The sequence below is a fragment of the Salvelinus alpinus genome, chromosome 36 (assembly GCF_045679555.1).
Source record: "Salvelinus alpinus chromosome 36, SLU_Salpinus.1, whole genome shotgun sequence".
Taxonomy (NCBI): Eukaryota; Metazoa; Chordata; class Actinopteri; order Salmoniformes; family Salmonidae; genus Salvelinus; species Salvelinus alpinus.
The window spans coordinates 19414746-19432081 of record NC_092121.1 but is presented as its reverse complement, the minus strand read 5'-3'; the positions used below and the strand labels follow the sequence as shown (position 1 = coordinate 19432081).

The window sequence follows — 17336 nt, the reverse complement described above, 5'->3', positions numbered from 1 at the left end:
GACCCTGTGAGCTGACATTCTCTCTCTCTCACTTTCTCTTCTCTGTCTTTCTAATGGGCTGAGTTAATCTCTCCGTATTTCGACATCACTGCGTGTCCTTTAATGCTAGCTACATGTCTTTGAAATGTTGCTTCTACCATATGAGCAGGGAAGTAGCAGAATAGTACACATGAGACTAAAAGTAAAGTATTTGTTGTGATATTGAGTTGGTAGAGCAGATGTGACCTAGCTCTTTTGCCTACAGTTGACACTGTTTCTCTAGCTGTGGTCTGTCTGTCCTGGTTGTCAAGGGGACAGTGGGCCATTGTGTGAGCCTGGGTGTTTATAGGGCCTGGAGATGGAGTTTATTGGCCTGGTGGCAGAAGTGTTGTTGGGCCTGATGGGGTTTATGGGCCTGGGGGCAGAGTTTTATGGCATGCTGGAGGAGAGGAGTGTTATCAGGCCTAGCGGTGAGTGGATGTGTTTTTACAGCCTTCTGGTACAGCTACATTTAGCCTGGAGAGGGGATCATATCATACCTTAAATTGGATTGGTCTTTACTTTTTAGGGCCTGGTGGTAGAGGTACACTGGACCTGGTGGTGGAGCTACACTGGGCCTGGTGGTCAAGGTACACTGGGCCTGGTGGTCAAGGTACACTAGGCCTGGTGGTCAAGGTACACTGGGCCTGGTGGTCAAGGTACACTGGGCCTGGTGGTCAAGGTACACTGGGCCTGGTGGTCAAGGTACACTGGGCCTGGTGGTCAAGGTACACTGGGCCTGGTGGTCAAGGTACACTGGGCCTGGTGGTCAAGGTACACTGGGCCTGGTGGTGGAGCTACACTGGGTCTGGTGGTGGAGCTACACTGGGCCTGGTGGTGGAGGTCAATGCAGCCTAATGGATGTGGGGTGCCAGATGGTGTTTGATGGAGGAGGTCTATCGACTCAGTGGTGGAGATGCAGGCTTTGTTAACTCTGTGTCAGAGTGCAGCTCCTCTTTCAGAGTGTAAAGCTAAGCTTCAGAGCATGGATGGATCCTAGCCTGGCTAGTCACAAGAGATGAATGTTGAATTTGGTATGTATCACAGAGGATAGGTTGTTGTCTACTGCTGGGGTCCATGCTGTTAACCCATCAGATAAAGACCAAAGGTCTCCCAAGGCCTCCAGATGATGCAGAGAGTTCAGCTCTGAGCTACTGAGGAGGGAAACGGGGTGCCTCCCGCACGGCCGGTGTGTCTGGATCACTTCATACCCTACAGTCTCCTTGTTGCTGCGGCCCAGCGGAGTGCTAACGTGGCACAGCTCCCAACGCTAACCGCTAACGCAGTTAACGCTAACAGACACTTAACTCACAAACACAGCAACATCCACACCACAGCAGCCATGAGATCTGAACATTGCAGAGGGAGCTACAGCAGCCAAGCACATCTCAATGTGCTAACACAGCCCAACACAGAGAGGAACAGGAACATCAACCCAGCGTAGCTGGACAGAGCTTTAACCAAAACGCAGAGCCGCAGATACTAGGTTGCAAGTGTTCTACCTTCATATGAACTGCATCCTTCACCGGCTCCCATCTCTATTCATTTAACGGCTTGTGGTGTCCACTCAATCAGTCACTTATAGGCTGCCCTGACGGCCAGAACAGCACCCAGCGCCGGAGAGAGGGAGGGGGGGGCACTCCTGATCATACAGCCTGAGCAGACACTGCGGTACAGGGACACAAACGGAGAGAGAGAAAGAGAGGGAAGGAGGAGTGGATGTGTGTGTGGCTCTTTTAAATGATGAGGGTGGAGAGATGAAGAGATTGGAGGTGAAAAGAGAGCGGTCTATATCAAGGGTGAGAGAGATTGAGAGGTTCAAAGTGGAGAAAGAACAGTCAATATCAAGAGGCAGTGATAGAGATCCAGGCAGACAGACAACAGCTCTGTGTGAGAGAGAGAAGAAGAGAGGGAGAGGAGGGAGGGATGTGGTGTGTGTGAGTTAGAGAGAGGGAGGGACATCCACTGCACTGTTGTGTGACTGGAAATTTAATAGAGAAAGGGATGGAGGGAGGCATGCAGGGGAGGAGGAGGGGAGAGCGATGCAATGCAAAAGCGCTGCACATTGGTATGGAATTCCAGGGGACTTCTATAGGCTGTGAACAATGGCACACCGTTACTGCATAGAGAGATGGAGGGGGTAGGGGACAGGGCAGAGAGGAAGAGGGAGAAAGAAAGCTAATCGTATAGATATGATGTCAGTGGAGTGAGTGCTCTATTGTGTATTGCAGCGAGTGGGACTGGTGGGGTAAACGGAAGAGAGACGGTGGGGGGTAAGGGGTTGGGGGGGCAGCTTAGGCCATGTACATAATGGGGGCATTGAGTGGGCACCATTCCAAACACAGACCTTAGAGGGAGCCCCAGTCACATGTAACGTACTGACTTTCATGAAATGGTACGTTACTCACATGGAATGACAAATCAAATCAAATCAAATTTTATTAGTCACATACACATGGTTAGCAGATGTTAATGCGAGTGTAGCGAAATGCTTGTGCTTCTAGTTCCGACAATGCAGTAATAACCAACAAGTAATCTAACCTAACAATTCCACAACTACTACCTTACACACACACACAAGTGTAAAGGGATAAAGAATATGTACATAAAGATATATGAATGAGTGGTGGTACAGAACGGCATGGCAGATGCAGTAGATGGTATAGAGTACGGTATATACATATGAGATGAGTACTGTAGGGTATGTAAACATAAAGTGGCATAGTTTAAAGTGGCTAGTGGTACATGTATTACATAAAGATGGCAAGATGCAGTAGATGATATAGAGTACAGTATATACATATGAGATGGGTAATGTAGGGTATGTAAACATTATATTAAGTGGCATTGTTTAAAGTGGCTAGTGGTACATTTTTACATAATTTCCATCAATTCCCATTTTTAAAGTGGCTGGAGTTGAGTCAGTATGTTGGCAGCGGCCGCTAAATGTTAGTGGTGGCTGTTTAACAGTCTGATGGCCTTGAGATAGAAGCTGTTTTTCAGTCTCTCGGTCCCTGCTTTGATGCACCTGTACTGACCTCGCCTTCTGGATGATAGCGGGGTGAACAGGCAGTGGCTTGGGTGGTTGTTGTCCTTGATGATCTTTATGGCCTTCCTGTGACATCGGGTGGTGTAGGTGTCCTGGAGGGCAGGTAGTTTGCCCCTGGTGATGCGTTCTGCAGACCTCACTACCCTCTGGAGAGCCTTACGGTTGTGGGCGGAGCAGTTGCCGTACCAGGCGGTGATACAGCCCGACAGGATGCTCTCGATTGTGCATCTGTAGAAGTTTGTGAGTGCTTTATGTGACAAGCCGAATTTCTTCAGCCTCCTGAGGTTGAAGAGGCGCTGCTGCGCCTTCTTCACAACGCTGTCTGTGTGGGTGGACCAATTCAGTTTGTCCGTGATGTGTACACCGAGGAACTTAAAACTTTCCACCTTCTCCACTACTGACCCGTCGATGTGGATAGGGGGGTGCTCCCTCTGCTGTTTCCTGAAGTCCACAATCATCTCCTTTGTTTTGTTGACGTTGAGTGTGAGGTTATTTTCCTGACACCACACTCCGAGGGCCCTCACCTCCTCCCTGTAGGCCGTCTCGTCGTTGTTGGTAATCAAGCCTACCACTGTAGTGTCATCCGCAAACTTGATGATTGAGTTGGAGGCGTGCATGGCCACGCAGTCGTGGGTGAACAGGGAGTACAGGAGGTATAGGAAGGTATAGGGAAGGTATAGGGAGATAGGACATGACAATGACGGTGAAGCAGGCTGCGTTCGCACAAACAGAAGTTCTGAGTGTGTGTGTGTGTCAGAGAGAGAGAGACTGAGAGAAGAGTGGCTGTGAAAAAGACTGATTCACCATGTCTGAATATAGAATGTTATCAATTCACCACTAATCGCCCATCTGATTATCCCCTGCCCCCCTTCCCTCCCTCCCTCCTCTCTCTCTCTCTCTCTCTCTCTCTCTCTCTCTCTCTCTCTCTCTCTCTCTCTCTCTCTCTCTCTCTCTCTCTATTGCACAGACACAGTCTCTCATTGCAATGACCTCTCCTTCCTCTCTGTCCCCCAATCGCTGTCTCCCACTGACACGCCCCTTCCCATCCCTGAGTATCACAATATTGATCTCATATTTGAGAGAAATCATACTGAATGAAGAGGACACAGACCCGCTCTGAAAGATTCATAGCAATAAGTGAATGTGTGTGCTGGGGGGTGGGGCTCTAGGTACTGTATGTGCTTGATCGTTGCCAAGGGAACCTGTCAAAGCCAAACAGCAGAGAACGTTCCCTAATAAAAGCACATGTGCATTTCTACCTCCCCCCTCTCACACACACACACACTCTCTCTATCCGTCTCTCTCTCACACACTCGTTCTCTCTCCCAATCTCTCTATCCCCTCCTCTCTCACACACACATACACCCAAACACTCTTTTTCTCTCTATCCCCCCTCACTTTCTCTCTCTCTCACACACACACTAATATGCTCTCGATATATATCCCTCTCATTCTATCCCTCTATCTATCTCTCTCCCTCTCTCTCTCACACTCCCTCTCTCTCCCCCTCTCTCTCTCCTCTCTCCCTCTCCCCCTCTCTCTCTCTCCTTCTTCCCCCACTCTCTCTCTCCCTCTCTCTCCCTCTTCCCCCACTCTCTCCCTCTCTATCTCTACCTACTCAACTTCAAACTCTGAGTATAACCTGTAGAGTAACAACTAAAAACACACAGATGCACATTTATCTTCATCAGCTTTCTGTCAGGATTATATGTATTTCACTGGAGGCTGCTTAAGGGAGGACGCCTCATAATAATGTCTGGAATGGAGTCAATGGAGTGGTATCACCGCCTGGTATAGAGGTCCTGGATGGCAGGAAGCTTGGCCCGGGTGATGTACTGGCCATACGCACTACCCACTGTAGTGCCTTGCGGTCGGAGGCCAAGCAGTTGCTATACCAGGCAGTGATGCAACCCATCAGGATCCTCTCGATGGTGCAGCTGTAAAACCTTTTGAGGATCGGAGGACCCATGCCAAATCTTTTCAGTCTCCTGAGGGGGATAGGTTTTGTCGTGCCCTCTTTGCGACTGTCTTGGTGTGCTTGGACCATGTTAGTTTGTTGGTGATGTGGACGCCAAGGAACTTGAAGCTCTCAACCTGCTCCACTACAGCCCCGTTGATGAGAATGGGGGACTGCTCGGTCCTCCTTTTCCTGTAGTCCACAATCATCTCCTTTGTCTTGATCACGTTGAGGGAGAGGTTGTTGTCCTTGCACCACATAGTCAGGTCTCTGACCTCCTCCCTATAGGCTGTCTCATCGTTGTCAGTGATAGGCCTACCACTGTTGTGTCATCAGCAAACTTAATGATGGTGTTGGAGTCGTGCCTGGCCGTGCAGTCATGAGTGAACAGGGAGTACAGGGGGGGACTGAGCACGGACCCCTAAGGGGCCCCCGTGTTGAGGATCAGCGTGGCGGATATGTTGTTACCTACCCTTACCACCTGAGGGCGGCCCATCAGGAAGTCCAAGATCCAGTTGCAGAGGGAAGTGTTTAGTTCCAGGGACCTTAGCTTAGTGATGAGCTTTGAGGGCACTATGGTGTTGAACACTGAGCTGTAGTCAATGAATAGCATTCTCACATAGGTGTTCATTTTGTCCAGGTGTGAAAGGGCAGTGTGGAGCACAATAGAGATTGCATCATCTGTGGATCTGTTGGTGCGGTATGCAAATTGGAGTGAGTCTAGGGTTTCTGGGATAATGGTGTTGAGCCATGACCAGCCTTTCAAAGCATTTCATGGCCACAGACGTGAGTGCTACGGGTTGGTAGTCATTTAGGCAGGTTACCTTAGTGTTCTTGGGCACAAGGACTATGGTGGTCTGCTTGAAACATGTTGGTATTACAGACTCAGACAGGGAGATGTTTAAAATGTCAGTGAAGACACTTGCCAGTTGGTCAGCTCATGCTCGGAGTACTCGTACTGGTAATCCATCTGGCCTTGTGAATGTTGACCTGTTTAAAGGTCTTACTCACATCAGCTGTGGAGAGCATGATCACACAGTCCTCAGGAACAGCTGATGCTCTCATGCATGTTTCAGTGTTACTTGCCTGGAAGCAAGCATAGAAGTTATTTAGCTTGTCTGGTAGGCTCTGTCACTGGGCAGCTCTTGGCTGTGCTTCCCTTTGTAGGCCCTGCCACATCTGAGCCGGTGTTCATTAAACCCAGTGAAGCAGTGAGAATATGTGTCTTGCATGATCTGCTATTTGTGACATGTGACATGTGTTCACCTTCACACACCTGCACCATAAAGCTTGGATCATATGGCCACCTTTTCAAATACTACATTTGTTGCGTCTTGGAGGGTGTGACTTTCATTTGCGCAACAACTTTGGGATTAATTTAATTATATTGATTGATATTGTTGCCCCAACTTTGAGAAAGTAAACTATTCAGTACAATAACAAAACGTGTTTAGGACGCTGCTGGTGTATGAATCTATATAGCAACAGTCATTGCGTCCTCGTTACATCGCAATGAGAGGAGTGGGATGCGCACCACCGAAGCGCAATAGGGACAATAGTAAACACCTAAGCGTCGGATACAGGGAATGTCAAGGTGCATCTACACAAGAGAGGTGCAGTACTTAATTGTATAAAATAATAAGAAGGACTAGCCTACATATTGAATAAAGTTATGTAAGTTATTAATCGTCCTGCCTGTCCTGCCTCTGAGACAAGGGAAAAGCATCCTATTCAACCAGACTGGTCTTAATCAATAGGAGAAGGGGCATTTTTTCTTGTCGTTTGTTGTAAATTCTCATCCCTTCCAGCCGTGCTCGCGTGTTTATTAGTGGCCTACGCATGCCTGGAGAAACGGACATGTTTCTATTAGATGTCTATATTTATCCTCAACGATTCGTATTTACACGAAATAGTTTACTAGGCCTATGTTTCGTCATGATTTTTCCTTCCCCGACTTTCGGTGGTTGTATTTTTCCATCTGGCCATATAAGATGAACGGGCTCTGCTTTCTTAGGTCGGGAAAACACGGCACTGTGGTACAAGCGCCGAAAAAGGGTGAATCAATTTGAGAGAGAGAGAGAGAGGGCGGGTTGGAGAGAGAGAGGGAGAGAAAGGACGAGAGGGAGAGGGGAGAGAAGACGCTGACTATAGGCTACGCCTCTGCAGTTTAAGGAATATATTAAAAGGAAAGGTAAGATTCATTAAATGGTATCAGAGTATAAGGGACGTTATTCGTGTGTCGCATGTTAAACAAATCCCGTTGTTTGACTTTGGATTCTCAGCTTTCATAAAGCAGCGTTGGGGTATGACCAGCCTATTCTTTATCTGCTGAATAGTTTTCGCTGTTCCAATATATTTAATTTGCGGTTGTAGTTAACGAATTAATGCGGCGGTATCTGTATGTGTGTATTTGCGTGCGTTTGTGCACGCGTTCGTCTGTGCGTGCACGCAGCGACGCGCATCAATGTAAAGTGATAAATGTTAAGGCTATTGCTTTAATAAGGACCGCGTTTCAGAATTGATAGGACGGAATATCAACCATGTTTCTGGACAGAAACAAGCGGATAGCCTACATTATCGTCCTGAAATGTGAGGGGTTTCGGCGCCTTTAATAATGAATTGTGGCGAGACGATACATTTAATTTGGTGAGAGTGCGTACGAATGAAACATGAAAGTCAAGTGATTCGTGTACTTCATACTTAATTCATAAGAAGACATATGCGCGTCTCGTTAAATTGCCTGTTTCTGACATTGGTGTCGTGTCTTTGGCAAATGGCATTGATAACAATTGATAAATGCACAGGGCAGTAGCCAAATTTTAAAAAGTAATTATTGCCTATAATTTAAAATAATTGTATTGTTATGGCTCGTATTTCACAGTTCTGCTGAGTAGGCTAATGCGTGGCTCATTACATATTTCCTATTTCAATAGGCCAATAGTTCTGAGAAAAAGTTATTAGGCTATACCCACTGAAATAACGTGGAAACAACGTTGAGTCAACCAGTGTGTGAACAGTGGGAACTATTAAACCACATTATTTGCGGTCATCTGTTTCGTTTGGTTATTCTCTTTTGACAATGATTAGTGTCTCCAAATAGTGTGAATAATGCGGAGGCACCGTGCGCGGCACATGACTGAGGCATGCAGGTTAAGCCACTATAACTGTGGCCCACAGAGGAGCCCCTCTGATTGAGAACAAGGAGCAGATAGATTAGGTCTGATGAATGAAGATCTACCGCCTCTATCTGCAACACGATACGGGTACGAGCGGATTGAAATGCTAATGTTCAGCAGTGTGTTTTGGGTGGGCAGTCTGGCAGAATGAGATTGCTGCCTGGCACAGCAGTCAGTGGGCATAGTTTGATTTCGTGAGTTTATGATAGGGGCTAAGTTGTTAATGGGGCGTTAGGGGACAAAGTGGAGCACTGGGCAGGATTAGATTGAGGGTGAAGTGTGATGGGTGGTTAGGCTAGAATGGGGGAGAGGAGAGTGCTTTAAAAGAGGCCCTTCAAGCACTGGTCCTGGGCCAGTTCTGCCTCTCAGCTGGTGGTGGATGGCTGAAGTTGGATTTCAGCTCCAAGCTAATTTTGGAGCAGTGCTCAGAGGCATTTCTGTTTGAGATATGACTGGGGAAAAGCTGTCATTCTGAGAATGAAAAGTTATTTAATTGTGAATTGTGGAGATGGACTTAAGGGTTAAATATATGAAATAGAGAGCAATGGACAGAAAAAGGTAATAAACTAATAAATACACAACTTTAGAGAGAATATTTTCCCCAAGAAACAAAGTAGTGAGCAAAATGAACATTTAAAAAAAAAAAAAAAACATTTTCTACATGTGTCTGACTTTACACTCATCTCTGGTCCACTCAATCATCCAAACCTCATCCACTGCTGGTCTTGAACATAGACCCAGTCCCATAAACCAGTCTCACTGCTGTTACATCTGTGGAGATGGTGCCAATGTTTAATGAAAACAATTTCCACTATGTCAGATTTGATGCTTGTTAGTGTATCAGTGTATCACTGCTTCACTCTTAATTGCTCAGTGAACGACTGTGATGTATGCCATTATAACGACAAGCCCCTGTGCTTATTCTTAACCATTTTGCTTGTAACTACAGATGTAAAAATTTAAGATGACGTTAAGTTAATGTTTCTCTTATAGCAGATGTTTAAAGTGTTCAGATAAAACGGGGCCTGCTAGTACATGTGAGGTGGAGCTGTATGGGTAATCAAAGTGCACATCCCTCTCCTCTCCACTCATAGGACCAGTACAAGTCACAGAGTGGCCCTGGGAGGAGGAGAAGAATGTCACTTTAAATATCACATTAGAGACAAGGCCTTTTAGCCAAGGGCAGGGTTTTAAAAAGATCAAGACATCTCGTAGCTGTAAAACGAGGATAAATCTAGCTCTTGAAACACACACAAGTGGTTCTTCCCCTTCCTTCATTCATTGCTTCCCTCCCATCCCACCACCAAAGATATTCCCTAAAAATGTCCTTGAAATGGATTAAAACCAGACTGGGTCAAAAGGTGACCAATAGCAAGCGGTGGACAGTCAGAGGAAAACAAGAACATTATTTATGAAGCATTGTCCTCTATGGATTGAAGGGTTTAGACATTATTTCCCTGGGCTTCACACTCCAAGCAAATCCAGAAACCTGCTACACTGAATTAGTAAAGGCTTTGGAACTGTTAGTGATCTGTCATGTAGCTGTGGCCCAGGCTGCCCCAGAATCCTTTTCAGTCTTGACAGTGCACAGCCATTGGCACCTCTTTACCTAATATGCGTGTTATTAAAATTAAACAATGTCATGATTCACAAGGAAAGGTTAACTCAGATTACTTAATAGCGTGCAAGTGTAATATTTTATTCAAGACATAGTTGACCTGCTGTAGGACATCCCATGAATTTGAACTTTTACCCCATTCACCCAAACTGAGTTGTTGTTAAGGAGCACTGCTCAGAATTGACATAATTTTGCTTTGTCCCAGTCAGCTAGCTTTTAATATAGATCTCACTAGATTTTAATATGGTGCTCACTATATTTTAATATAGAGATAGCTAGATTTTAATATAGGGCTCGCTAGATTTTAATATAGGGCTCGCTAGATTTTTATATAGGGCTCGCTAGATTTTAATATAGGGCTCGCTAGATTTTAATATAGGGCTCGCTAGATTTTTATATAGGGCTCGCTAGATTTTAATATAGAGCTCGCTAGATTTTAATATAGAGCTCGCTAGATTTTAATATAGAGCTCGCTAGATTTTAATATAGGGCTCGCTAGATTTTAATATAGGGCTCGCTAGATTTTAATATAGGGCTCGCTAGATTTTAATATAGGGCTCGCTAGATTTTAATATAGGGCTCGCTAGATTTTAATATAGGGCTCGCTAGATTTTAATATAGAGTTCGCTAGATTTTAATTTTGGGCTCGCTAGATTTTAATATAGATCTCACTAGATTTTAATATGGTGCTCACTAGATTTTAATATAGAGATAGCTAGATTTTAATATAGGGCTCGCTAGATTTTTATATAGGGCTCGCTAGATTTTAATATAGGGCTCGCTGGATTTTAATATAGGGCTCGCTAGATTTTAATATAGGGCTCGCTAGATTTTAATATAGGGCTCGCTAGATTTTAATATAGGGCTCGCTAGATTTTAATATAGAGATAGCTAGATTTTAATATAGGGCTCGCTAGATTTTAATATAGATTTGAATATAGAGCTTGCAAGATTTTAATACAGAGCTCACTAGACTTTGATATAGAGCTCACTAGACTTTGATATAGAGCCTACTAGATTTTGATATAGAGCTCACTAGACTTTGATATAGAGCTCGCTAGATTTTGATATAGAGCTCGCTAGATTTTAATATAGGGCTCGCTAGACTTTAATATAGGGCTCGCTAGACTTTAATATAGGGCTCGCTAGACTTTAATATAGGGTTCGCTAGATTTTAATATAGGGTTCGCTAGATTTTAATATGGCACTCATCTAGATTTTTATATAGATTTGAATATAGAGCTTGCTAGATTTTGATATAGAGCTCACTAGACTTTGATATAGAGCTCACTAGACTTTGATATAGAGCTCACTATATTTTAATATAGAGCTCACTAGATTTTAATATAGAGCTCGCTAGATTTTAATGTTGCGCTCGCTAGATTTTAATATAGAGCTCGCTAGATTTTAATATAGGGCTCGCTAGATTTTAATATAGAGATAGCTAGATTTTAATATAGGGCTCGCTAGATTTTAATATAGGGCTCGCTAGATTTTAATATAGATTTGAATATAGAGCTTGCAAGATTTTAATACAGAGCTCACTAGACTTTGATATAGAGCTCACTAGACTTTGATATAGAGCCTACTAGATTTTGATATAGAGCTCACTAGACTTTGATATAGAGCTCGCTAGATTTTGATATAGAGCTCACTAGATTTTAATATAGGGCTCGCTAGACTTTAATATAGGGCTCGCTAGACTTTAATATAGGGCTCGCTAGACTTTAATATAGGGTTCGCTAGATTTTAATATAGGGTTCGCTAGATTTTAATATGGCACTCATCTAGATTTTTATATAGATTTGAATATAGAGCTTGCTAGATTTTGATATAGAGCTCACTAGACTTTGATATAGAGCTCACTAGACTTTGATATAGAGCTCACTATATTTTAATATAGAGCTCACTAGATTTTAATATAGAGCTCGCTAGATTTTAATGTTGCGCTCGCTAGATTTTAATATAGAGCTCGCTAGATTTTGATATAGATCTCACTAGATTTTAATGTTGCGCTCGCTAGATTTTAATATAGAGCTCGCTAGATTTTGATATAGAGCTCACTAGATTTTGATATAGAGCTCGCTAGATTTTAATATAGAGCTCGCTAGATTTTGATATAGAGCTCGCTAGATTTTGATATAGAGCTCGCTAGATTTGAATACAGAGCTCGCTAGATTTGAATATAGAGCTCGCTAGATTTGAATATAGAGCTCGCTAGATTTGAATACAGAGCTCGCTAGATTTGAATACAGAACTCGCTAGATTTGAATAAAGAGCTCGCTAGAATTTAATATAGATCTCGCTAGCTTTTAATCTAAATCTCGCTAGCTTTTAATGTAGAGCTCTCTCGATTTTAATGTAGAGCTCGCTAGATTTTAATATAGGGCTCGCTAGAATTTAATATAGATCTCGCTAGCTTTTAATATAGATCTCGCTAGCTTTTAATCTAAATCTCGCTAGCTTTTAATGTAGAGCTCACTCGATTTTAATGTAGAGCTCGCTAGATTTTAATATGGAGCTCGCTAGATTTTAAAATGGAGCTCGCTAGATTTTAATATGGAGCTCGCTAGATTATAATATGGAGCTCGCTAGATTATAATATGGAGCTCGCTAGATTTTAATATGGAGCTCGCTAGATTTTAATATGGAGCTCGCTAGATTTTAATATGGAGCTCGCTAGATTTTAATATGGAGCTCGCTAAATTTTAATATGGAGCTCGCTAGATTTTAATATGGAGCTCGCTAGATTTGAATATAGAGCTCGCTAGATTTGAATATAGAGCTCGCTAGATTTGAATATAGAGCTCGCTAGATTTGAATATAGAGCTCGCTAGATTTGAATATAGAGCTCGCTAGCTTTTAATCTAAATCTCGCTAGCTTTTAATGTAGAGCTCGCTAGATTTTAATGTAGAGCTCGCTAGATTTTAATGTAGAGCTTGCTAGATTTTAGTTATACAGTAAAGAATAAAGACACATCACTGTGTTAGCAAGCCCATAGAATCCACACAAGCCCCTGGTTGGCTGTTTGCCCCAGGAAGAGAAGAGCGGACAGGTCAACTATGCCCAGTTGGCAGACTATTTGAACTGCCAAAACCAAGCTGAGAGTCATAACTTTGTTGTTGTCACAAATTAAGTGTGGGATAGGTGATCTCAGTCATTTAAGAAATCAGGCCAGCCTGCACTTTCATTTCAGAGTCACATCACTGCATAACTGATGAGGCAGATGAAAACAAGCAAACAGGAACAGGGGAGATTACACCTGCACACCTAGCCAAGAGCAAAGCTGTCTAGGACTGGGAGATAATGCCTTAACCTCTCAGGGCTCTTGTCACCTGAATCAAGTGCTTTCAGACTTGAGCATTGTCAATCTGCACAGCTCTGTTCAACATTTTGGAGTGTTACGTTAGAGAGAAAATACCACAGTAAGACGTGTGTCTTTAACTTTATAAATGTGGTTGTGTGTATGTATGTGTGTGTGTGGATGTGGTTGTGTGTGAGAGAGAGAAACTTGACTTTTTAAAAGAAAGCAAGAGGGGGATATAGATGAGACTGGCACTATTCTCAATAGGGCAAGAAGTTGGCTGATCTCTATATAGGCTGGGATTGTCATTGATTGATAGCAGCCCAACTTGCTGGTGTCGACAGGATGGAGGTTGACGTTGACTGCTAGCATGCTGGAGAGATTTGCTGATCAGCTATGATAGGCTGAATTTGTGGGAACAACCTAGGGCTGTTCATGAATAATGCAGTGTGATGAACCGCATGGCATTACAGCTTCTGTTATCATGTCACACATATCAGCGTTTGTCCCCCCATGTGCCTATACATTGTCCCCTCATGTGCCTATACATTGTCCCCTCATGTGCCTATACATTGTCCTAACCACAGGAGGGAAGAACAAAGATCTAGGTTTCCTTTTGTATGATCTGGCATCACTTCAATCTTAATAACCAGAGTCTGGATATTGCATGAGCACTGACTGACCCATTCTCAGCAGAGCTGCTAAGCCGCCTGCCACTGATGACAGAGCAGATATAATTAGCTGTGATTGGTTTGATTGAGTGTCCAGCCTAGGCCTGGGTGTCGACCCTTCTGGGGACATGATGACTGGCATTAATAATTGAATAATAGTTGGGGAGAATGACAGTGGTTAATGATATCAAATGAATACCATAATCCATTGAGTTGACATCATTAGAAATAGTGGAATTTCCCCTGGGGGGGATGTGCTCATGTCTATGTCCCTTACAGCAGGGGAGTCTGGGTAGGGACTGGGAGCCATAGGTGGGTTACCTTCTTGTGTTAATGAAAGGTACTGTGGGAGTGACAGTGGTCGGCTCTACTAGACAGCTGGGTAGGGACCGCTGGGTAAGGACCACCCAGCGACCACTGGGTAGGGACCGCTGGGTAGGGACCGCTGGGTAGGGACCGCTGGGTAGGGACCGCTGGGTAGCGACCGCTGGGTAGGGACCGCTGGGTAGGGACCGCTGGGTAGCGACCACTGGGTAGGGACCGCTGGGTAGCGACCGCTGGGTAGCGACCGCTGGGTAGGGACCGCTGGGTAGCGATCACTGGGTAGGGACCACTGGGTAGGGACCGCTGGGTAGGGACCGCTGGGTAGCGACCACTGGGTAGGGACCGCTGGGTAGGGACCGCTGGGTAGGGACCGCTGGGTAGCGACCGCTGGGTAGCGACCGCTGGGTAGGGACTGGGGGCCATAGATGGTTTTCCTTCATGTGCTCCATGGGAGTGAGAGTGGTCGGCTATACTATAAGGTTCGACCATGTGTTAGTAAAGCCGGTCGCATAATGGAACGCGGTCATGCTGCTGCTCACTCATGTGTCACATGGGTGACTGGAAGCAGGAGGGTTACGGTTGGATCGTGTTATTAAAAATTGGTTGGGTAATGAAAGCGGTCAGTTTTACATGGTTTGGTCGTATATTGGCTAAGCCGGTTGGGTGATGGTAGTGGGGTGGGGGACTTTGGTTAGATCACGTGTTAGTAAATGTGGTGGGGTAATGAAAGCGGTCAAGCTTTCAGTGACCTCTCTTCTTTGGAGCCATGGCAGCTTGGCTGCATCAAGGCACAATATCTTGAGGGAGTTTGTTTCGGGTCAGTGGCAACATAAGAGCTCAATACAGCCATGCAAAGTCAGACAAACTGAGGCTAGGGGCTTTTCCTCTGTCTGCTTGACTGGCTGTGTGTGATCAGAGAGCACTACAGTTAGCGCCTGCATGCCTACGAGGATGTTGATTATGATGTTTATTACAGTGTAATGGTGATGATGATAATGGTAGTAATGCAGCAACTAGACATTGCAATGATCTTGCCATGATTATGATGACCACAAAGCATCATGGGGTGGCAGGTAGCCTAACGGTTAACAGCATTGGGCCAGTAACCGAAAGGTCGCTGGTTCGAATCCCAGAGCCAACTAGTTGAAAAATCGGTTGATGTGCTCTTGAGCAAGGCACTTAACCCTAATTGCTCTGGATAAGAGCATCTGCCAAATGACTAAAATGTGTGGTATTTTACCAAGTGGTATTTTTGGTTGACCGTTTGGTGAGGTCACTGTTTGGTGAGGTCACTGTTTTGTGAGGTCACAATGCTCAACAAGCTGAGTGGGAACATGACTGAGAAGGACACATAGGCAGAGGGCTACACATCCAGGTGATGTCACAGGGAGAATGTGGGGGAGAGCAGCCCCCAGTGTCTCCTAGTAGAGTTCTCTGAAGGCCAGAGAGTAGCAGGCAAGCTGCAGTTAGTGACGTCATACATGATTACTGCGATAAATCACTGATTCTGCCCTATGGTTAGGAAGGATGATTATTCTGAGTGCCATGGTGAACAATACGCATGCCTTTATTATTTTGTTTTTCCTCTTCTCAGGGGTCTGCTGGATGGGGTTATACGAGACTGTTGACTCAGTTGTACTCATTTATTTATATATTTTGCTACTCTTGCATTTTTTTCTCTCCTAGTTTTTTACTGGGTGCAGCAGCACCAGTGAGTGAGAGCCCCAGCCCCCAGGCCAGGCCCCAGTCCTCAGTGTGGAGTGATGGAGCTGCCCCGTGTTGGGAACTGCAGAGCCAGGCGACGGACACCCCTGCTGCTGATGTGACGGAGACACGCAAGATGGTGAGTGAGCAGGTTACTATGGCAACCCGAGTCTGCTCGAGCGCTTCTATTTCGCACAGCGTGGGAGAGGGGTGGAGAGAGATCGTGGAGAGGGGAATGGTGTAGAAACCAGCGGAGGAGAGAGGAGAGGTGTGGAAAGAGCAGTCGGACTGAAAGGGGTGAGGAGAGAGAGACACAAGCATTATATGAAGAGAGGATTGAAAGATCACAGAGGAAAAGAAGAGGGATGATAGAGGGAGTGGATGGAGTAAAACGAAGTGAAATGTGAATGATGGGGTGAGACCAAGAAGGCATGATAGAACAGTAAAGCAGAAGGGAGGGATGACAGGGACGTGTCCTGTGATAAAGAGGTGCCCTGCTGTCAGGTATACAAGCTTGTTTTTTTCCTGTTTACTCCTCCATATTCTCAGCCAATACCTTTTTCACTCCATATACAGTACGTTTTCCATGTTTCTCTCTCTCACTGTCCCTCAATTCATCCATCTATCCCTCCATCTTTCTCTCTCTCTATATCTCTCTCTAACTCTCGTAATGATTTGGTTGGCACGGCACTCTGCTGTGATAAAGACTGACGTGGTGTCAGTCTTGGTGACTGGTCTCCATGGAGACGTCCATCAGTCAGTCTGTGTCAGTGTTTCCTAGGCGAATCCTTATCGTGTTTGTCAGTGAGGGTGTTTATCTGTCTGTGTATTAGTCAGTGTGTCAGTCATAGAGCATGCTGGGGCAAGGCCTGGATGGATGGGGGAGTGTTACTTATCACACAAAACATACACACAAATACACACACACAAATACACACACACTATGCTTATTTGCCAAAAATGCACACAATCTCACACAGCACTGTAGGATCTTAACGCACACACATATGAAATGTGTTATGACACATACACAAACATTCACATGCCATAGACTCCCAAACACACACAATATGCCGTCAAACATAAGGACATACATTTAAAAATGCACATATAGCACTGTAGACACACAGAATGTTACACACATAGATTGTTACACACATAGAATGTAGACACACATAGAATGTGACACACATAGAACAAGTGAGGATAAATGCACAAACACTCACACAAACACAGTCTATGCATTCTGTAAAACACATCATATTTTGACCCCACAAAAACAATCCTACATGCATGCTTGCGTGCCTTTCCCCTGCAGTGGAAAAGGCAACTTAAAAAAAAGGTTTGACGGAAAAAATGCTGAAGCAAGTTCTCACAAAAATAGCTTGGAGCAACAAGCAGTGCTGAGCTATGCTGTGTGTGGAGGGGGCTTTGAACGGAGCCGGTGAAAGGGTGCCGTTTACATGGCTCTGTAAATGGCTGAGAGACATTTTGATTAACGGCTGACTCCGGCT

At 44.8% G+C, this 17336-nt stretch overlaps 1 protein-coding gene across 1 annotated transcript in view; it reads left to right on the top strand.

Annotated features, from left to right (window-relative positions):
• Positions 1-7081: 7081 nt before the first annotated feature.
• The window catches only part of LOC139565452 (leucine-rich repeat-containing protein 4B-like), a 26427-nt gene continuing 16172 nt past the window's right edge, over positions 7082-17336 (top strand). Inside the window, exons 1-2 of the mRNA XM_071385817.1 lie at positions 7082-7215; positions 15805-15961. The gene's annotated coding sequence lies outside the window, so the exon portion shown is untranslated. The remainder of the gene's footprint in view (positions 7216-15804; positions 15962-17336) is intronic.